Raw genomic sequence first — 23,121 nt, 5'->3', positions numbered from 1 at the left:
ATGGAGAACAGTGAAAGTTTTCTGTTGTCCAGTTGTAGCTTGGATAGTCCTGTCTCCTGGCCATAATAATTCTGAAAGAGGCATTACTCCACTCTTCCAGCAAATTACTAAAGATTATCTGTGCTAGAAGCTGATTACCAAGGAAAGGCTCCCACAGTTTGGTCCTCTTGCAAGTAACCACATTAGTAAAGATCTGAGTTTGATGATTTTCACAAATTCCAGTGGAACTCTGCCCAAATATACTTGTAATTGGGATTTTGGGTCTATTTTTTAAAAAACACGTTGTTGTTTTTAACTAGGAATGAAAGCTACAGTCCATTAGGATGATTGCTGGGTGAGCTCAGTATCCCTCAAACCTTCAGCATGGGCGAGGGTATAAACAATAGTCATCAGTGGTATTTTTCTGGCAAAAATCCCAAGAAGCTTATGATAAAGAGAAGATTTAGAAGATTTTAAAAAGCTTTTTTTTTTTTTTTTTTTTTTTTAAGTAAATCAATTTTCATTCTTTATCTGTATTCCCATCCTAAGTGAAATGAAAGCAAAATCTGTGATGCTGGGCTTGAGACGTACTTTGCAGCTGAGGTCAGGACACTGTGCTCTGTGCTGCCTCTGGGTGAGCAACAAAGCTCAGGGCTGTAGGAGTGGGGCCAGAGGTGCCAGAGGCTGGCTGCAGAGATCAGCTAAGGACCTGTACAGGAAGGGAACATCTCTCTGCCCAATCCATACAAGCAGCCATCCAAGCACCAAATGGTTTTTGCTCCACAAAAGCTAACCCATAACATTATAAGTGTTTCATGCAATATCAGTGGCTAGATGAAAGGCCGTTTTTTTCTATGGCTGAATCTGGATAATTGCATTTTAAGTGCATGCTCTCATTAGAAAAAAATTTTTCTCAGCAAGAGTGGTAATATATTGGCACTGCTGCCCAGGGAGGTGGTGAGGTCACCACCAGTGGAGGTGTTCCAGAACTGCAGAGATGTAGCACTCAGGGATGTGGCTGGCAGGCATGGTGGGATGGGTTCGTGCTGGCATTGGTGATCTGAGAGGCCTTTTCCAACCCTGATGATTCTATGAATCTCTATAAAAGTATATTCACAGCTGGGGCATTCATCAGAGGCCTTTTTGTAGTCAGAAGACAATGCAGGAATGGCAGTGAAGAGCTGCAGATGGCTGACCTACTGGGGCTGGTGTCCAGGTACCTGCTGCTAGCTTCCCTGCCAGCACGGAGCTGCCCTGCCCAGCTCTTTGAAAATATTCTCTTTAGAGCAAGGGGCAGCTAATTATGAGCTGATTTAGCAATTAGCATGACATGAAGAAGGGAAATATGAGTGCCTGGTTCCAGAACCATCCTAGGCATGGGGAAAAAAAATGCCAGTTTTAATTCCAGTAAAATTAATTTTACATTTTAATTAGAAAAATGAAGAAGAAAAAAAAAAAAAGAGCAAGTATGGATTGCTTTAGTAACTTATCTGGCTCATGATGGATTTTGTCTTATTGGCAGCAGCCATGGGGAAGACATTCAGCAGGAAGGAGTTCCACATCTTCTCAAGGGATACACAGACATGTAGCTGCCCGTGGATAGGCTTTCACAAAGAAAAATCCACCCAGCAGAGATTGGCCTGATGAACATCAGAGTGAACCCAAGCAGGTGGTTTTCTCTGCTCCCCTGAGGTCTGCAAAGCTCATTTTGCAAACAGATGGGAAAGGAAATCATGCAACCTTACCTTTGACGGCAGATATTTCAGGGGTAAAGGCAGACCTTTTGGCTTGTGCTGTGCAGCATCTCCTACCCTGGGGCTCTCTCGGCCAGGACTCGAAGGCTGTAAGGCAGAAAGTGATAATCCTTGGAAAGTAAAGGCTCCTCCATCACCATGAATTCATGACTGCCTTAACTGTCAGCCAAACCGAACTCTTGCCAGGGATCTCCAAAGGCTCTTCCCAGTTCCCACTGGTCCCACATGGTCCCTTCACCAAATCCCTCTCACGTCCTTCTTGAAGGGTCTCCAACCCCTCCTTCCTTGTCCATTTGCCTTCAGGAGGAGCACAGGCAGATGGGGCAGGGCTTGGTGCTGCTCTTCTGCTGCCCAGGCCCATCTCCACTGCCTCCTTAGACTTCTGGCATGGATCACTGCAGAGTTGATCTTCAGGGATTTCTTTGTGATGTTTCAATGAGTCTTTATTAAGCGCATGAAAGCAGCAATTTTTCTGCAGACTATAGCTTAGTAAAATATGAGATTATTTTCCCAGGGACGGCACAAAACTCATCCATTACATAAACGTCATCCTTTTCCAGATTCCAATGAAAAGAACGTGGTTTGCTTTATAGATTTATCAGAATTTGGTTGGCTTCTGAGGATTGCTTCAGATGGAAGAAGTCATTAATTTCTAAAATATAGCTTTAACTCCAAAGAGATTTATTTGGAGGGATGAGAACCTGACCAAGACTAATTGTTAGAAAGCACTCTTAACAATTCCCTCCTGTAAGTCATCGCAGTTGAAGTAACGTAGATTAAAAGATTATTATTTGAGTTTTCAAGTATCAATTATGCCTCTATCTGAATTCATTTGCTCAATTACTGTTTCTACTTCCAATACACTCTAGGAAAACAATCCTCGTTCTTTCCATATAATTAAAGTCATTCATGTTTTTCAACTGCTAAAACCTAGGCTTTTTTTCCCCCCCACCATTTGAAGGTAAAGCTCAACTCAGTTTCTTAATTTTAGCTGCTGCTGCCTTCTCGTCAATATGGTTAGTTAATGGGCAGGGAATCCCTGATCCTCTCAGGGAGTCCTGCAATTAATTTTACAATGTCAGAAGGAGGTTGCCTATGGCAACCTTTTCATTTGCTTGAGTGCTTTTCACGTGGGTTAAGAATGAAGAACTGTCAAGGTGTATGTAGGATGCAAAAGCACTGTTATAACGCAGCATAATTAAAGCTGTTTCTTCTCTCAAAAATGGCAACTCGTTGCATCTGAAGAAAAGAGTGATGAAGCTGCTTGGTGGATTCCTGACCTCCAGGACCTTCTTTGTTTTGTTTTGTCTGTGGTGGTGCTTTACAACAGATCCAGAACTGAGTGGTTTGAAGGTAGAGAAATTTCTGCTTAAAAATGAATGCGAACCCTAGAAAAGAACCTGCAGAGCCTACATTCAGTTCCCTGCAAATGCATCCTCTCCCAGATACTTCTGTTGATTTATGCATCTCATTGACATAAAGATCAGGAGCTCTTCCCTGTATGGAAGGAAAAGCCAGCCATGGGATGGGGAGAGTTCTGCAGCTAACTGGTCAGACTAGCATGCTGAGCCACCTTCTCGTGTTGAAGCATCTGGTGTGCATGGCATGGAACTGCTGGATGCAGAGGGAATGCTCTTCATGCTCAGCCTGCATCTTGTTCCCATAGAATCATAGTCCTTAAGGTCTGAAAAGTTCTCTAAGATCATCAAGCCCACTGCACATCCCCCAGGGTCACATCTCCATGGTTCTTAACATCTCCAGGGATGGTGACCCCACCACTTCCCTGGGCAGCGAGTGCCAGTGCCTGACCACTCTTTCAGACAATATTATTTTCCTAATATCCAACATGAAATGAGGAAATGAGGTTGTGGAAGGTCTGAGGCATTTGTTCTCTTTCTGAGCTGCTGCTGGTGCCAAAGTTCTGCTGAGTGCCCAGGACACAGAGAGGGGCTTGGGCAAATCCCACATTGCCTGGTGGATAGGCAGAAACTACAACATAGAACACAGTGCTAGCCAAGGCTCCAGGTAGAAATGGGCATTTCCAGTAGGCAGTCTCCCTTCTGATGAATAAGCAAGACAAGAACTCTGAAGGGTGAGTACAAAAACAGCATTACTGGCAAAAAGTCTTCCCAGTGTCCAGCAACGGCAAAATTCATGCAGATGATGCTTCCCCCGCCTACATGGAATATAAAGGTAACATTTCCTTTAATTAAAATATACCTGCTCCTCAAAGCTAATCTTCTCTTAATAAGCAAAACTTGCTGTGCCCTCTCCAACAACCTCTGCACACAGTGCTAATTAAACACGGCATCTTCTGACAATGCATCAAGCTGGCAGCAGGAGGCAAAATATGCCTTGGCAATGCCTGAGAAAGCCAACTGTGAGCCCAGTCACCACCATCCCTGCATCTTTGCACCACTTTTTTTTTTTTCTTTTTTCTTTTTGAGGTTCTGCTGCGATGTCATTTACAAAACAAACATGCAGAGAAAAACAAGCAAAGAGTAACCTGTAGCTGCTGCTTAATTTTCTGTCGATGTGAACAAGACACCAGCAATCAGCCAGCCTTTGCATCACTGCTATTGCTTTCCCAGAGAGAAAATGCCCTTCATCCCTGTGGATTGCCAGGAAAGGGAGAAATTATTCCTCCCCCTCCAGCTTCCCATCTCCACTGAGATGGTTTATCTCTCGGCTTGGAAAACACCTCCCCCAAAGCCCCACCTGCATAAGAATAGTGGAGGCTGCTGCGTCTCCCTAAATGCTCTAGATAAACTGGCTGAAACCGATGGAAAACTCCCTCAATGTTTAAAGCAGAACTCGAAATAAAAGGCTATACAACAAAGGTTCACGCAAGCCCAGCTCTCTCATAGTACCTTAGTATACAGGCAGCAAGCTGCTAACACCCTCCAGTGAAAGCAAGCAGAAGCTAAGGACAAAGTTCAGAAATCAGTATCAAGCAGATAGACATTCCTTTCACAGGTATAAATAAAAGCGTTGCTAGCCAGCATGATGGGATTTCATAATGTAAAGCAATATACTGAGAGCAAATGGCTGCTAAGTCCCATAGCACATCTGAGTGTATAACCTATGACACTTCTGCAAGGAGATTGCCAAAAACCTTTGGAGGATTTTTAGGAAAAAATGACATTGCACAGAGTTTCGGTGTCTTTCAGCTGGGAATCTGCAACTGCACAAATGCTATTTAGGTTGGATATTAGGAACGATTCCATCTCTGAAAGAGCAGTCAGGCACTGGCATTGCTGCCCAGGGAGTGGGGTCACCTTCCCTGGAGGTGTTGCAGACTATGGAGGTGTGGCACTGAGGGATGTGGCCACTGGGCATGGTGGGATGGGGTTGGATTTGGGAGTTTGGAGGTCTTTTCCAACCTGAATGATTCTGTGATTCAAAGGTATCTTCACTATAGTAAAAAAATAAAAAATTAAAAAAAAAAAATAGCTTCCTCACGGTGACATTCATTTGCAGAGAGGTGGCAGGGAAACCATGTGCAGCCACAAGAACAGGAGGGGGACTCAGTAACACAAAGCCACTTGCAACACTACACCACCACAGTCTCAGCAAAAAGCCGTGCTCTGAAGGATGCGGCAGACGAGCTCAGATAAACCTGGAGAGCATCACCCATCTGGGCCCTCTTTGTTGACGAGCTCAAAGCTTTTTTTCTCCCCTATAATAATATAAAATTTCTAAATTCCTCAGCTTCATGGAAACCAAAATTAAATAGTTTTCATAGTCATTATGACCACCAGCCATGCATAAAAATGAAAAAGAAGCCATTGAAGCTAAAGCTTGTCAAATAAATACACCAAACCTTTTACAGTACAGAGGCTCTTTGAGTCAGCAAACCTTTAAACATCAGTTGCCACGCAACGCTGGTAACATCAGATGATGAACAGCTCAGCAATGCGCACTGAATGTGGTAAATGCAGGGTTTCTGTATTTATGTATCACTATTTATTAGGGTATTTCTTTATGCTGTTGACAGTCCCTGATAAAACAAGGACAGGGATGCTATTAAAATCAGATCTGTTCCTGAAAGAGAAGATTGACTGGGGCTGCTCAGACGTAGCATAAGCTATATGGTATGGCATACGGTCCCTATAGGTCTTGAGGTTGCCAGAAAATGAGAAATTGTCTCAGCCAGCAGCCATCTGCCTGGAGTGAAACGTGTTTTCACAGGGTGAATAATTAAGCTGAGACGCATCTTTCACATCACAAAACGGAGAGGGCAGATAGGTGCAATTTTACATGCAACTGACAAAAATCTTTGGCCGTGGGTGGGAAAAAACATCAGGTTCTTTATCAGCAGGCAGGTAAGTGGATTTGGGGTGGGTGGTGCTTATTTCATTTCAAACCCGCAATGCTTTTCCAGCAGCGAAGCTTTTCTGGTTTCAGTGAGGTTACCTGGGGGCAGAAATAGGGCCCTTTCCCTCGTTTAAAGGCATCCCTGAAGACAGTGGTTGCAGGAATGATGATTAGAGCACAATACAGCAGCAGTTTTTCCTGCCAAACTTTCTTTCCCTTGTGGTCCCCATTTTAGAAGCTGTAATTTTCAGGAACTCAGCTTTTCAGGTGAAAGTTATCATTAATCCATGGTGAACCTATCAAGAGACCTTGCGGGCAAGAAAAGATGTGAACCTTCCTTAGAGGTTAGAGGATAAGGTGATGTCCTTGCTAGAGGACAAGGTGATGGCTCTGGGGACTTGGAGTCCTCATTAACACAGGAAGCAGTGCCCCCAAACTGCAGCACTTGAGGCTGTGCTGCCTGGGATTGTGCACTGGAAAAAAAAAAAAATAAATCCATCCTTATTACAGTAGAAGGAAAACAAAGAGAAGCTCTTAAAGACTTTGCTTTGAGTAGGATAGAAGTAATAGAACTGATTGAAAGAGTTAAAGCATGAAGTGAGTATATCTGCATTTGTAGAAAATCTGCACATATGGAGATAACAGCCCAATTTTACATTTGAGAGGCGACAGCATTCTATAAATATTGAAATATGATGATGTTGAGCAACTTGTGCCTGGCAAGTCCTCATCTCTTCTCCCATTTGGCTTTCTGTTAGTGCTGGAGCATCTCCTGCCAGCCAGGGTCCCAGCCCAGAGCCTCCTGGATTGAGGACCTCTGGCCCTAATCCAGAGGCATCTCCTTGCACCCCTTCCAAGCCTAAAGGCACTTGGCAGAAGGTCAGTTTGATTTCATGAAGTGAAGCAGCAGTTGCTTAAAGGGGGAAGAAAATAGATTGTCTTTGAATAAGCTGCGAGGCTCCACGCTGCAGGTACTATGAAAAAAACCACAGTGATAAGATGTGCTCCAGGCTGGGCAGAGAAGAATGCTTGTCCTTCAGGGGGATGAGCTGTGGGAAGCTGCAGAAGGACAACAGAGCCAGGGATCTGTACAATGGATCTGCATGGGAAGACCAGCTCCGTCTGCCCTTTCTTCACGCATCCAATCCTGCAGGCTTGATGTCTTTTTCTATTGGCTCTACTACAGAAGTGGATTTCCAAAACAGTTTTCCCTGATCACAGAAAACCATCCTTTGTGGAGTGCCACCATTGACTTCAGATCCTAAAGTGTGAGCTACCCAGAAATATTTGCAAAAGAAAAATGTGCTGGGTAGCACGGTGCAGCCTGACAAACTACTTATGCAGACAGGATTCTTTTGCTGCCTATAGTGCTGTGCACAGGGATTCCAGCAGGTCTGTGATTCCAGAGAGAGCTGGTGTGCTTAGATAAAGTACAGTTGGTGGAATACAGGCGAAATGCAGTTGGCTGTTTCTAGTAGCACTTGTGGCTGGCCCATGGCATACTGATGAGAGCATTTCTGAGAGCTTCACGTGCATAGATGAGATAAAATGTTAATTTTTCTGCAGTTTCCACAGCTGGGCTTGCTGCACAGAGGAAAGGAAGATGAAAAAGGAAGATGAATCTCTTCTGGAGAACAAAAGCCCAGGGACTTGCAGGTGACACCGTCAGGTTGACCTCAGCAGCATCCAAGCAGGAGGGCAGTGCTGGGCACACACTGATTCAGAAGTGATGCAGGAGACCCGTGATCCAAGTGACCTTACTGGCTGCCCTGGGTTCACAGGGCTCTGAGGGCATCACCACAGCTCACAGCCGAAGGGCAAGATAAAGGGGATGTTCTGTGCTTCTCAACCTTGATAGAAGGACTCCTGCATAGAGTGCCTATTATTTATGGCTCAGTCAGTATGAATTCAGCTATTCCCCATTTCAGTGTGCTGACACCCTCAGAGCCACACAACACAACCCTCACTGTGCAAACCAGGAGCTCCATTGCACTGCACACACCTCCCCAGCTGCAGCAGAGACCATAAGGCAACCCTAAATCACGGCAGAGGAAGCAGCTTTATTTCCATTTCAGCACTCGATTATTAAGAGCTGCTTTCCCTGTTTGTTTACTTTTCATCCCAGGGCTGAGGTATTTAAAGTCTATAGTTTTGACCCCAGTTGTGTCCCTTCTCATGAGGCCAGCTCTTTTTATGCCCTCTTAAATCTTCTTTCAATTTGCTTGAAACTCCATTGCCGTTCATCTGAGCCAGGACATTAGACAGGATGATTCTCCAAGACACACACTGCCGATATATTGCCGACGTACATATTTACTCCATCTGGTGAGTTATCTCCCATAAAGCTGCCCTTCATCCTCTGCATTTTGTTTTGCTCCTTTGCTTATATACCCAGGCTATGCACACTCTTCTTTTAATCCATTTTCTTTTTTTTCTTTTTTTTTTTTTTAATTCTCACAATAATAACTCCTAGCACAATTAAGACAAAATTAAGCATACTGAACAGTTCATATTAATTCTCCTTTCTGGCTGACTTCATCATACAGAGTGCTTCTTATGCTGGAAGGTCATTTGACTGCCTCCAGGCAGTTACTTGGTTGGTATTGATCTCAGCATCACTCTGCATTTGTGGGCTTGTCCAATGCTATCTGCCAGCATAATGTTAGCATGTAGCGCTGAAAGCAACTAACAGCTTTCAGTGTTGCTTCTTTAACTGGAATAGGGATATTGGAAGAGGTGATAGTTCTGAGAGGGTTTCCCGAGTATAACTTCATTTTTTAAGTGTTTATGACATTTTTGTTAGATCCCTTGTCCTCCTCTCTCCTTAACTCAGTCAGCAGATGGATTCATGTTCTTTCACAGTTGAAAGCTACTGATGCTACTGAAAGGCTGGGGGACAGACACAGATAGAAGAACCCTCTGCCCCTCTACAACAAGCAGCAGCTCTATGCTCACTGTATATCCATGGGTATCACCTGCTCTCTTGCAGCTCACTCATAGAAATAACCAGCAGCTCTGTCCTGGCTTAACATCTCAGGACAGTGCTGCTGGAATTCAGAGGCTCCAAGCACACACAAAAGCATTAGCTTCTTCTTGCCCCACATTAAAGAGAGATCAATTTCCAATGAGCAGGACTCAAACGCCAAACATAAACCTAAATTTGTTCACCTCAAAAGCAAAAATCTGACCAACCCAAGCTCCACAGGAACCCACCAGGATCCTCTTCTATCCTTCCCTTTGCTGCCAGCCCTCTACCTTCCAGCACAACCCCATTACTCCCATCCAGAGTAGATTACTTACATGCCCATCAGTCACATGGGAGGCTGGAGGACAAGCAGGTGCTGGTTACTGTTCCTGCAGGCTAAACAAAAGCAGCATTATGCATTTTCTTTTATAGGAGGGAACTGGAGGCTCTCTAAACTACCAACCAGGGACACCTGGCAGAGGTGGGAGTGTCCAAGAACAGGCTACATGTGGGTGAGTTGGGTGCTGTATGGGAGAATTGTGGCTAATGGAGAATAATTAGTTCAAAACTGTGACTTACATCTTGGCAGAAGTTTCAGGATAACTCTGGAAATGGGACTGAGAGAGCATTTAGTTGCTTTTTGGGGAAGCAGGAGCGTATGGGTGTTCTGATGAAATATGCTACACTGCATCTCTAAATAGACCTGATTTGTTTCATCTGCTTCTAATTGAGGAACAAACCAGCCAGGCCCCAAAGACAGGCTAAAGCACTCAAGCTGAAGTGACAAGTATGCTGTCAATCACTTGGAAATGGGGATGCTGCCCTTTATTCACCCTCTGCAATGATCTTTGGCAGAATATGACAGACTGAGAGAAGTAGCTGAGCCTTACAGAGTACAAAAAAAGCATCTGGGGAAAAGCGATAACAAGGGGTGACACGTGTCCTGGATGCTGTTAGCTTCTGAAAAGCAGATTTGGCTGTGCCCATTGTGCCAAGGACAGGCAGCAGCTCTCCCAGACTCTCGGCTTTGCTTTGGCTTGGGGTCTGACCTCATTTATTGCAAGCAATGGGCAGGAGGAATCCCTCTGCTGTGCATGAAGACAGAGGGGGTAGAGCCTTTTGCTCATCAGGGCGAAAGTATTGCTGTGTGAAGGGAAGCAGCATGCCGTATCAAAGTATCAAGGGGGGAAGATGAGCAAGAAAAGTGCCTGGAGATGGGGTGATGCTGCAATGGCAGCTGTCAGCACTAGGGGACCTGCTGCAGAGGGGCTGAGCCATGGATAGAAGTGCTGTGAGTCCTGCCGATGCTTCCTGCCAAACAAGAGGCAGTGCACTTGCAAAACGTGCAGATTTTACACTTGGAAGTCAAATGCAGTCAAGGGGATTCTCATTTTATGGTGCGTATAACACGTGTACGTGAATCCTCCGGTGGAATATTTAAATGGTAATCCATCCCTGAGCACTCTAAGGCAGTAGTTTTCCTTCCGCACTGAGTAAATGGCAAAGGACTGTGAGAAGAAGAAAAAAAGGAAATACAAATCACTCCTGCAGCAGCAACTGTGTTCTTCTACACACGGCAGCCTCATGTGGGCCCTTTGTGCTCAGATACCCTGGGGTAAAGAGGGGGACAGGAGTGACAGAGGTGTGATGGGGATAAGGCTGTGAGCAGGAGAGACGCCGCAAAGGGAGATGCTGATGAGGTCAGCCTGGGAATCCTCACACGGCATTACACAGCCAGCTGGTTTCTATAGAAACAGAGAGATGGGGTTTAGCGTGCTACATGAACAAGTTTTAATGTCGGCACTTAACAATAAAAAAAAACCCAAACCACTAAAAAACACAACAATAGAAATACAGCGAGGGAATCCTTATCACATGTGCACCCCGTGGCTTCCCTCGGCTGTGTCAGCACTCTGCTCTGGAGCACTAGCAGTAAAAGAATAAAAGATTAGAATAGAATATGCAGAAATGACTCAAAACAATGCCTAGATTTTCGCTCTTTATGCAGTGAGTATGTTAAGAAAGTCAGCTCATGCATTTTTCTGTATGATTTCAGTGCAGGGTTTTTTATTCCCAGTCTTGGAGATGCTCGCCCTACCTGGACTGCTCAGGAAACCATCCCTGCTTGCACACTGGGACTCAACCAGCTTGAGCATCAGGTGATTTGAGGTACCCAGGTAGGAACTAATTCAATAGGCAACGCAACTGCGCACCCCATTTTGGGGCATCTATCAGAGCAACAGGATGAAGGAGCCCAAAAACCTGCCCTGTCTCCATTTCTGTTGATACAGATGTTGTGCCTTCTGAGAGGTCAGCCAAGCACAGTTTGCAAGAACTAAAACAGCTCAGAAGTAATACAGAGGAATCTGTTTTGTTTTTCTTTAAATCCCAGTGAGACAACAGCTGCTCTGATATAACCAGCCCTATCATCTTTCCCAAAGAAGTGCAAATTGGAGAGGGGAAGGTATGAAACAATTGTGCCTTGGCGATGGAAGGCTCCTGAATGTGGGGCAGTGTGAGCCCTAAGCAGCAGGCACAGAGCTCTTTGGAGGGAGGCTGGGACAAGCCATCATCGTCCTCCTCTTCCTCCAACACAGTGTGCTCCCTTCTCTCCTCCTAAATCAAGGGGAATGTCCAAGTATCTGCTCCAATCCAGCTAAGTGATCAGTCCCCTTTGGCACAGGGAATGTCAGCAGTGTTTGCTGAACACTGCATTTCCCCAGGAAAGTGCTTGTGTTTGGGGCATCCCCCAAAGCCATGCTGTGGCCCCAGGACCTCAAACACGAAGCCAATGGGACCTTGTGCCCAAGGTATGTGCTTGAGAGCATGGCCAGTGTCACGGCTGGGCACCTCTTGGCCCTACACGTCTCAGGGCTGGAAGCATGAACTGCAAAATTAAATCTGCTTTCCATCACTTGGAGGGCATGAGAAGAGGACTCAATGGCTCCTACGAAAGAACCCTTTGCTAAATTACTGTATCTCTACGATGCTCCAGGAAACCATCAAGTCATGTAACACATTGTCGCCAGACAGCAAATCCCATTCACCTGGGAGTTTGTCAGCGTTGTGGATGGAGAGGAGGAGGAAGAAGAGGAGCTTACTGGGCTCCCTGCATCTCTGCTGTTGCAGAGTGCAGAACCATGGGAGTGTACCAACCATGTGCAAAAACACAGGATTTTCAGCACCAGTAACTAAAAATGATGGAGTCAAAACTAAAAGCATCCTCAGGAATAATCCATGCAGCAGAACCACCCAAATTACACAGTGTCAGGTAAACACAGGAGCATGAAAGCTGTTTGAAGGAGGACTCTTACTGTACTGATGCTAATAAGAGCAAAATAAATCATCTTACTTTTACTATAAAAGTGTTTTACACCATTCAATTAAAGCCTCTGAGATAAAATCATTTCTCCTGGGTGTTTTCCTTTGCTCTTCTCTTTCTGTCGGAAGTCATTTCAATATTTTACTATCTTAGTAATAAAAAATACATAACAGTGTGCCAGGCAAGCTCAGTGCAGCAGCCTGCCTTCTCTATGAAGAAATTCAGAGCAGCCTTTTGCATTGCTTTGTACTGGAGACAGAAACGTGTGCTGGGTGCAAAGGGGCTGCGATGGGAGCAGGGCATTTTCTTGGGGCTGCACAAATCAGGCCAGGTGCCCACACATGGGGCTGTGGGGAAGGAATGCTCTGCCACACTCCTGTTTCTCTCCCAAAGTCCAAATGGAAAGGAGGAAAAGGGGAGGTGAACCAATGCTTCCCTAAATCTTAATGAGATGGTGCTGCCCAGCTGTATCCTTTAAAATACTCTGTGCTTAAATGGTCCCAAGTGGAGCAGTGTATCCTTTTCCCTTGCATTGTTTAAGAAGAGCAATAAATCTACAAATGCTTTATTATTCAATCCCACTAAAAATGCATTAAGCCCTTCTGGCAAGTTCTAGCTCTGTAAAACAATTACTTGATTCTGATGTTTGAAATAGCAGAAATCAAACAAGACATCGCTGGATACTTTTCAGACCTCACGTTCCTTCTTGGAATGGATTCTCCACCACTGAGCTGATGTCACTAGAAAGGAATTCCTTCAGTTAAAAAGAGCAAGGCAAGTTTAAGGTAAACACCAGGAAAAGGACTTATGGGGAGCTGTGGGTCCATGCAAGAAAGAATCCCTTATATCTCAGGAATGTGCATCTGTATACATAAGTGTATGTAAAATTACTTTTCTTGTACATCCTTTAAGAAAACTCCCTTCTGTTAGACTTAATGTTTTTTTTTCCTTCTTGTGTAAGAACAAAGGGATAAAAAGCCCCTTAGGAAACAAACATCCCATTATGTCAAGCAAAGGCTGCATTAATAAAGGATGAGCAAGGAGGGGGCAGAAGATGCATGAAACTGGAGCAGAGCTCTGAGCCTAATTAGACCGTTCTCCAAAATTTCTCAGGAGGCACTTGCGGAGGCTGAGGAGGTAAATATTTTATAAGGGAAGCTCCCTTTCTCTTCACACTTCTCCTTGTGCCTTCTCCTGAACTAATTAGTTGCTTTGTAGAGGGAAACACTGCTAATTTTAGCCTGAAGGGGCCCTGTGTGGAAAGCATGGGGTGTTCCTGGTTGGCTGAGAAAGGCATTTTGGCTCCTACCTGAGAGTAGGGCTGGTGGGGGCAGGAGGAGGGCTTTGTGCAATAACAGGGTGAGAGTGCTCTGCTAGAAGATAGGGTGGGCTCACACATCACCCAAATGGGTACATGCCCCCATCAGATGGGACAACACAGTGCCCTCTGTGTCCTTCAGTTCCTGCTGCTTGTTTCATGGGCAGCCCCATCTCCCAGCAGCACAGCATGGTTGAGTTGGAAGGGACCTCCCAGCCTCACCCCTATGGACTGGCTGTCCCCACCCCCCAGCTCAGGCTGCCCAGGGCCCATCCACAGCCTCGGGCACCTCCAGGGATGGGGCACCCACAGCTCTGGGAGCAGTGCCAGCATCTCACCACCCTCAGCTGCAGCTTCAAGGCCAAGGTCAGGCACACGCGGGCTCCTGCATGCAGCTGGGAAAGATTTTTTTCCCCACTGTAAGCAGCTGTCTGCAGGGCCCATGCTGCCAGCACTGGGACAGAAGCTTCTCCATCATCACAGTGGACACTACAGCATGAAGACGTCCCTGCTCCATCCGGTTCAGCAGACTGAGGTTCACCTTCTAGCTGTCTACACCCTTCTTAATCAAAGACTTTGCAGACTTTTGTTTGCTGCCTTCTGGTATTTCAGCACATGAGATTCCCAGCACTGGAATTACAAGATGTCCCTTTGCCAGGGCAAGTGCTTTCCACTTTAGCAATGTGACACCAAGGACACGAGTAGCATAAAAAGCAGAATCAGGAGAAGCACATAGTGCTTTTTGTGTGGGTTTTTCCCCCCTTATTTCCTTGAAAAGTACTAAGAAAAGAAGGAGTTGACCAAGGAATTGATCAGTGTGCCCTCTTTGCCTCTGGTTTGAGATATTTGTTGAGGTCCCATCCTGCAACCCTCCCAGTCTGAAGGGCTCTCTGGCTGAGATGTAAAGTTTCCCTCAACTCAAAGAATCCCCACTGATCTTTTAACAGGATTTCCCACAGGCTGGCTATAATGTGGATTAAATAAAATAAAACATCCTGCTTTTCCCTTTCAGCTGCAGGCATTTGCTCAGCACTGCGTGCCTTTACGTTAGGGAGAAGATTGGGAAGCTGTGAGCTCGCAAAGAAGAGAAATGTTTTGATCTGTGAACACACGCTGAATCCTGGTAAACTCCTGTAATTTTATGATGCAGCTTTGTGTGCCCGACTGAAGAGCTGCCAGTGGAGAAGACATTGCCCCTGAGAGCAAAGCACTCTACAGATATACATATGCACAGATTGTGAAGAAATGACATCATAGCACTCCTGTCCACGCTCCCAGCATCTCCTCTTTCTTGATTGCAGACAGCTCAGCACTAGCGAGGGGGGTGGAGGGGAGGGAGCATTTTCTCCTCCATCCTTGTCCCCTTGGGGTCTCCCCAGGGTATCCATTCTCACCTGCACCCCCGGGCTCCCTGCCTCAGCCCCTGCTGTGATGGGGGATATTGTCTGGGCAGTTGGGGCTTTGCCCAGAGCCCTGACACCCCAACATCCATGGGGCACAGCCACAGCTTGGTGCAGTTGTCACACCTAGAAGTGTGGTACTGTCACAAAAGGCAGCAAAAGCAACAAGCTGGACACCCCAGGGTATTCAAATTCCTCCCCTTCCTGCCCTAAGAACCGCCCTAACTCCTACCCCAGACAATTTGCTCTGCCTGTTTTCCCCACAAAGCACAGAACAGCAAACTTTTGCGCTTACCCTCTGTGCATCAAAAGCAAAGGCAAAAAAAGCCCCAGCAGTAACAGCTGAACTGCTCCCCAAAGTGCTAATCCATGCATTACAATTACACTTCAGGCCAGATGAAAAATTCATCACTGCAGCACAGCCACACTCATTATCCCCCTCCCCCCCATTCCTCTGCCCCCTCTTCGTCATCTCTCCCCTCCCCTGGAGCGTGTGCACGGGAGAGGAAAAAAGAGAGCGAGGGCTTCTCCAGTCTTTAGCTTCCTTCCCTGCTTGAGACAACTAATGAGATCTGCGTGGGCGAATGTCTCCTGCACCGTGTCAGAGCTCCCCTCACATGGATGGAAGCACGCACACAAAGCACCGGGCTGCACGTGTGGATGTGTGTGTGCGCATGGCTGTGTGCTGGGGCCTGAGTGTGCACAGCTGGCAACTGATGCACGGCCATCCTCCCCTCCTGTAGGGGTTAAACCCATCCGTTATCCTCTTGATCAGGCATGAAGAAACTGTGCACAAGGGGAGTGGGCTGTCAGGCCCCTTCCTCAAGCTGTGAGAAGGAATTTGGTAAGGTTCATGCTTCAGCCCTTCTTCCCCTCTCCCATGTATTTAGCAACATGCTGCCAGATCTTTATCTGTCCCCCACGCTAAGACATCCTAAAAAGAGCAGCAGAGAGGATCTTGCTGAATGCCTGAGCACCAAGCAAGGGGGCTGGGAGTGACTTAGGTATCCCAGAAATTCACATCTGATGCCAATTTAAGCCACATGCTGTTTGTTACTGCTTCTCACCACTAATCTCCCCTTCTGCCCTTGGATGGGTTGGCAGGATGCACACTGCACTGCATGGGACGAGCTGGGCATGTTTCAGCCCCTTCCAGACCATGTTTCTACACAGAAAAGCTCAGAGAGCTCCTAATAGCATCTAACATTGCTAAGTTCACTGCATAGGAGAATGGGATCCTGATAGCACTGAAGAGAAAGGAAAGCTGAACCCCTCCAGCTGTTCATTTCTATGCATGCTGACATCAGCCATAGACTCAGATTCCTGGAGACAAGAGGATAGTTGCTTAGGGCTGGTTGGTATTCTTCTGTCGTCATGATTTTGTTGTGATTTTTGGGTTGGAAATTCAGCCTCTGTCAAACACAGGATTTCAGTAAGAATATTTCTATTTCGGTCAGTTCTTCAAGGTCATACTACCAAAAACAAAAAATCAAAAGATGATTTCCACAGGGTCAAGTTAAAACCGACTCAAAGCCATTGTTTTTCAGGTTAACCCAACACTCATTTTCTGCTTGGCAATCTCATGGACATCTTCATTTACCAAGTTCAAGTACTGCGAGTGCACACATCCCTCCCAGCCTTGGGTATTTATCTGGGTATGGCATTTTCTGGACCTGCTCAGTAACTATTCCCTCAAACTAAGTTTTATATTAAAAGCAAGAGTTAAAATTTTATATTCAATTGCCTAAGAAACAGGATACCCAGCAAAAATCCATTTACACATACCTCCAGCGAATGCATCAGCTAAAAATAAGCTCATTTCCTGCAGTTAAATCTCATACCTGCTGCCGGAAACCTGAATCATGCTGCTAGCGAGATATCAATCTCACAACACAAACAGCACCTTTGGCTTTTGAAAACTATTTGGAGATCAGTGGGTGGATCCTAATGGATTACATAGGCTGTCTTGGAAGGGCTGCAAATGAAAATCTAAGCAGCAAAGCAAAACCAGCTGGATTATTCATCTGAGGTATATCACCATGAACCCATGGGCTCCCATGGAGCCTTGTTGATTTGTAGCAGCTGACCCACATTTTTCCTTAAGCTTTTCATTTCAATTGGTGTGAAGAGCCTGAGGAAGGTGAGAGCTTCAGTGGTGCTCCTGTTGGAGGGGGATGGAGTGCTTCCATGTGGATTGTCCTTCTGTTTGTTCCTCTGATGGACTCTTCAGAGGAATAAAATCATCATCTTGAAAAGTTACTGGAAATTTGAATGCACCGTTTTTTTACAAGACATGGTACCAACTGCTTTGTGGTTGGTCTCAGCCCAAGTGTCACTGCTCTCTTCCCTTCCTTCAGTTCATTCTGTAATTATACCATGTGAAAGCAATCAAGTTGTCTCAGCAAGATTTATTCATTCTATCCTCCCAGGACCTAATCCTGTAATCCTATATGAGCATACTTAAGGCTGGAGTGCCTCCTTGCATGACTTTGCACAACTGCTTGAGGAATGCAGGCAGTGTTGCTGTCCTGAAGTGGCTGAAGGGAACAATGGGGTTCTCATCCTGCTTTACTTTATAGCTCTCCTCTACTTGGGCACAAAGTATCTCTGGCAGCCCTGTGGTTCCTGACCTACTGTTCCTCTCAGGCTTCCTTCCAGTCCTTGGATGCCTTCGGGGAGCAAGAAAGGTGCATCCACAGTCCCTCACAGCTTGGCAAGGACAAGCTCTGCCACAGTCACTTTCCATCTAGATTTTTTTTCTCTACTCAGTTCAAGGAGTGATTAATCCCCAAGAAGTCCTGTTGAACCTTTCAGACGTGGCTTTTGCTTTTATTTTTCTTCCCTGCCCTGCCATTTTTCCAGTTCTTATCTCCTGGGCAGGTAGGACACAAGGACCTCAGGAGAAGACAGCCACTCTCCTCTCTCCCGTTGGCAATGTTCGGTTCAATGTAGGTTTCTTTTCTCAACGTTAACATAACTGCAGCAGCCCTGAGCTTGGAAGTGACTGACATCCCAAAAGGACATTTGTAAGTCAATTAAATCAATACCTAAGGGTATGCAGAGTCCACAGTGCTTTATTTGCCCTTGCAGAGATCTTGCTGGGTTTTTCCCTCTTCCTTGCACAAGTTATTTTGCAGATCACTTCTTACTTATGTACCGCTTTTGAAATCTTGGTCACTTCCTCCCATTTCTCATACGGCCAAAGGCAATGTGCTGAAAAACTAGGGAGCAAAATACCACAATTGTTGGACATAAAAGCTGCAAATCAGCAGTCCTGGATGCAAAAGTACCAAGTTCAGTCATGAACTTAGCCTGACATCTTGGTACCTTATGTCCATGTGGAGGCCTTCCAAGAGTCTCCCGTGGTTGAAACATTCATTAGACATCCAGTCTAAGTTACAAGACCAGATTATTCAACATCATTGCTTTTTATGAAGCTGTGTTTACTTCCAATGGCTCCTGTTAAGAGCAACCATACCTCCCCAGTGCTCATTTTGGTGGAAGTGTCTCCCTGGAGAGACACAACCCATTGATCGTCCCCTGCTCCCTCATACAATGAGACAACATTGCGGATGTGAAACATTTAAGGAACGCTTTTGCCTTTTTTAGTGTCAGCTCATTTATAAGCTATCCTTTGCTTTGATCTCGGGTAGTGATTGCTATCATCCTTTTCTGAAGAAGATGAATCTAAACAGGATGTGGAGTGTGTGTGTGTGTGTAGCACTGAGCCAAACAAATGATGAAAGGAAAATAAAGAGGCCAGAGATGATGTTTGAAGGATTCCCTCTGAGGCAACTTCACCTCACCACCTGGCAGGCAGTTAACTATTTTATTTTGATTAGATAGTGGGGAGAACTCCTTCAGTCGGAGGGCAGTGAGGTGCTGGCTCTGCTGCCCAGAGCTGTGGGTGCCCCATGCATGGAGATGCCTGAGGCTGTGGATGAGCTCTGGGCAGCCTGAGCTGGGGGGGTAGCCAGCCTATAGCAGGGGTGGGGGTGGGCAGGCTTTAAGTTCCTTTCCAAAACAATAGTTCTAAAATTCTATGCACATGAGTACTATGACAGGAGCTGAGGGGCAGGGGAGATTTTTTTTTTGCATTATTGCACTAGATGGACTGGATCTGCAGTCCTGCAGCCCGAAGATACCCGGCCATGTGATGGGATCTGGCCAGGTACCACACACAGCACCAGCAGCAGCTGCACAAACCTGGACAGCACACGCTGTTCATCCTCTTAGCCCCTCGCTGAGGAGGGCACTGCACGTTACCCACAGTTTCTTTTCCCACATAATTGGCTGTTTGCGAACTTCTCATCTCTGTGGCAGACTGATTTACACTGCTACACGAAGCATTAATTAACAGAAATTCTGCTTTCCTTCGAGCTCAAAGAGAGCAGCTAGCAAAACGTTCACACGTTCATATGCTGCTTTTGCAGCCTGGGAAAAGGTGCCTGCCTGTTCCCCTTTAGGAGCTGCAGCCCACTTGTGCTGACCTCGCTAGCTCAGGGAGCCTCACTGGTGGCTTTTCTCACATTCCCCAACTGGAAGGGCTGTAGGTCTGTTTTCACGTCTTACAGTGTGTCTCTGTGCTACTGCTATTTTTTCGCTTGGTTTCCCAAGGAAACAAGGCTTACGTGATTATCCTGTGTTTGTGTGTGTGTGAGAGAGAAGGAGCTTTACTCTCCTCCTGATCACTTTTAAACTTGTTGGGCAACTGCACCCAAATTTAGGCAGCAAGGTTGGAGATAGTATCTTTTGTAGACTTTATCTCAGCTGCGCACAGAGTGAAAAGCTGGCATTTGTATCTATGATGAGAAAGAACATCAACCAGCACAGAATCACCCAGCTGCCCAAGGGAGATCTGCTGTCCTCACAGCATTGTGTAAAAGAAAACGATGTGTTAAGAATTTATAATGTGATATTATGCATCATTCGTATGTGCAAGGGACAGAGTTAAGGAGAGCCACTATGGGAGCCAGAAAAAGGGTCTGAAGGTCTGACCCAGTGTGCCAGAACTGCCTCTGAAAATATCATTTACGAACCCATGTTTTCAATCCCTAACTCCACTGATAGTTGGAGTCCTTTGATAAATATGTCCTAGGGGCACTTCAATATGAAAATGAAAGCTTTTCCAAAGAATTTCTCCTTGTTTCTCTCCTGAAGCTTCCTCTCTGGAGCCTCTGCAGGCAGAGGTCATAGGGCTGCCATTCATTTCCGAGCAGCTTTCCAAAAATCTGCGAACCAAGGGACCTTCCTGGTTTGCTGCGTGCTCCCTTCATGAGGGCCCTGGCTTTGCTCTTCATGCAGGAAGGTTGCTGGGACGTGATGCAGGCAGTGCACTTCGCTTGTGTGCATAAAAGGAAAAGAAGAAAGATCCAAAGTGAAACAAAAGAGGTTTTCCTGCTTTGAAATGGGAAGCTCCAGCAGACACCACATAGCATGACCAGATTTATTTCTCTGATGGTTATTCTTTGGGATGTTTTATTTAGGTTATATTTCAATACGCACCGAGTGTGCACTGAACTAATTTCCCATCCCACTGTCTACAGATGGCAAAGGATCAGAGCATGACTGACTTGTGCAGGGAGCAGCAGCTCCCCCAGCACACCCCAATGAGCCCAACAAACTCCCTCCAAGGCTGTATCAGTGTTTCCTGCCTACAAGGGAATTAGGACAGTCTGTCTTGAACCCCACAGCCCTCTCAAGCCCTGTTCTCTCCTCTCTGGGCCCTACCATTTGCAGCAAGGTATAAATCACTGTCAGGTTCACTCCTTCTACCTGTTCTTCAGCAATAGCAGTGGCTTCTGTTGTTTAGCCATTATGATCAAAATGTTTACTTCTGGCTACACTCCAGGATCTCCTGGATTTGCTGTGTCTTGGCAGAAATTCAGTGTATGTCAGCATATGTCAGTGCATGTTCTAAATATGTGCAGCTCTGAGCAGCCCTTGGTTGTAGCCACAGACCCAGGCAAGGAGAGCTGAGAATGCTTGGAGGGCAGGCACAGGCTGAGCTTAGGTTCTTGTTTCTCTGTCTCATCTGCCCAGCTCTCTGTCACTGATTTTTCTGATTTCTCCTCCTGTTTTGTCTTCCTTCTTGCTAAAACAAGATTCTGCTTGCAAATTTAACTTTTATATCATGCCAGGAGGGAGCATGAATTCTAAGTCCATCAGCAGGACAGTGATAAATAGCTGGCTGCCTCCATTCACAGAAGCATTGTGACTTTACTCCTGCCCTTCTCAGATGATCTCCAGGTATCAATGCCCTTTTCTCCCACACTGTCGAAAAGATGAGTGACTTGTAGCCTCAGAGCAATTAGTCTCAGCACCTGTTCAGCCTGGGAGATGGTTGCTTTGATTTTAAGCTAAAGAAATGCCCAAAATCTTGTCCCACTTTCCCTCCTGAATGCAAGTGCATGGCCTAATAAATGACACTGCCTCTCTCTACAAAGCTTGCATTTTATCCTCATCCATACAATAATACTATTTCTGCTGAGCTGATGTTGCTCAATTCTTTTTTAGCTCAGATGGCAGGATTTTGCATGCTCTGAATTTACCTGCCAGGTGGTTGCTGTGATGGATAGTTTTCCAAGTAGGTAAAGGCTGAGCCAAGAGGAGGGAGAGGAAAGCCCTGTGCAGCCTCCCCCAGCACACACGGGGAGACTAAGCTGTCACTGCCATTAATCAGAGAGCTGTCAGCACCAAAAGCAACTGCTCCAGAGAGCCACTTCTATTACAAAGGGAAATAGCAGCCCTGGGGAAGAAAGAGCCACAGATAGGAAAAGTGCCTGTGAGGGACTCTGCAAACACAGCAGCTCCCTGGTTCTCACGAAGGTTAGGGTCTGGCTATATTTTGAAATGAATAAAGAGGTGGTGATAAAAAGACAGTTGCACTGGGTAGAGCTGATGATGTGCCCTGCGCAGGCAAGAAGACTTAAGCCCTCTTGCCATCCATCGTACTGCTGCATTCCTGGGGAAAAGCTTGGAAAACTGGAACCTGAGTGCCCACATATCTCAAGGTGACAATAATAACTGCAAGTGACATGCGTACAAAAACAGCTTCCATGTGTTAGACTACAACCCTGATGCTAAAGCCTCATGGGCTGCAGCAGGAGATGGTGTAAGAGAGCACTGCACAGGAAGCTGAATGTTTTTATTATGTTGGTAACACACCAGAATGAATTCTCCTTTAAACTATACTACTAGTATACTATCCTACTAGTCTGACAGCAATGAAGTATTTATGCTTGCAAAATGCATAATTTACCCATAAGGAGCATTTACAGGCTACACTGATTTCTCATGAGTATATGCCTATGTTCATCAAGGTACCCATGCCTATATATTTAGCTGCATGAAAAAAGATCTGCTTTGATTGCATCTGATTTGCTGAGTGATCGAGCTCACTAGTATCTATGGCTCATTACGTCCCAGTCTGAGTCGCTTGCATTCTTTATTAGTAATGATTTCTGATTTTCTTCTAGGTCATTGATAGCAGTATTGACAAGGCACTGAGATGAGAAGGCATCCCTGAAGGGATGGGCAGCCCCCTCACTTCATGCCGCCTCTTTGACAGTGATAATATCCAGAGATCTATTTGCATATGCTAACAAGTAGCTGTGGTTGTTTTGCCAAACACTTCAGGGGAGGTAAAACTCAAAACCATGTGAGTTGTCACAATTGGTTCCACAGATTGGATTGCATGGAGCTTTCTCTCAACTGCCAACATTTAGCACTGGAAGGCAGGGCAGGACAGAAGCAAAGATTACTTCTAGTTTCATGGGAAAATGTGTTCCTTCAATGAGTTTTGCTCTTCAGATGCAGTGGTAGAAATTCTTACATATAAGGAATGTAGTCTAAGCAATGGGGCTTTGTCTGGAACATCTGTAACCCAATGAGCAGAAATGTCTTTCCAGGTATCGTGGAAAATGCATCAATCTCAATTTCATACTGTCCAGAGGAATAGTTAATAAAAGAATCAATTTATGATTTGTCTTAGTAAATCATTGAGCCATTAGCCTTGAAAAGGTCAACGTGTTGTCCTTATTGAATTCAAGTAAAGCAACATTTAA

At 45.6% G+C, this 23,121-nt stretch overlaps 1 long non-coding RNA gene across 1 annotated transcript; it reads right to left on the bottom strand.

The window, feature by feature from the left end:
- Positions 1 to 491: 491 nt before the first annotated feature.
- On the bottom strand, positions 492 to 9,402 carry LOC128079268 (uncharacterized). The gene is made up of 2 exons (XR_008206059.1): positions 9,351 to 9,402; positions 492 to 8,763 (listed from the first exon to the last, which is right to left on the bottom strand). It is a non-coding gene; the product is annotated as an uncharacterized LOC128079268 (long non-coding RNA).
- Between the last annotated feature and the right edge of the window lie 13,719 nt (positions 9,403 to 23,121).

Source organism: Tympanuchus pallidicinctus, unplaced genomic scaffold (assembly GCF_026119805.1).
Source record: "Tympanuchus pallidicinctus isolate F22 unplaced genomic scaffold, pur_lepc_1.0 scaffold18, whole genome shotgun sequence".
NCBI classification, from domain to species: domain Eukaryota; kingdom Metazoa; phylum Chordata; class Aves; order Galliformes; family Phasianidae; genus Tympanuchus; species Tympanuchus pallidicinctus.
Note: the sequence above shows the minus strand (reverse complement) of the source record. Positions and strands in the feature narration are given on the sequence as shown.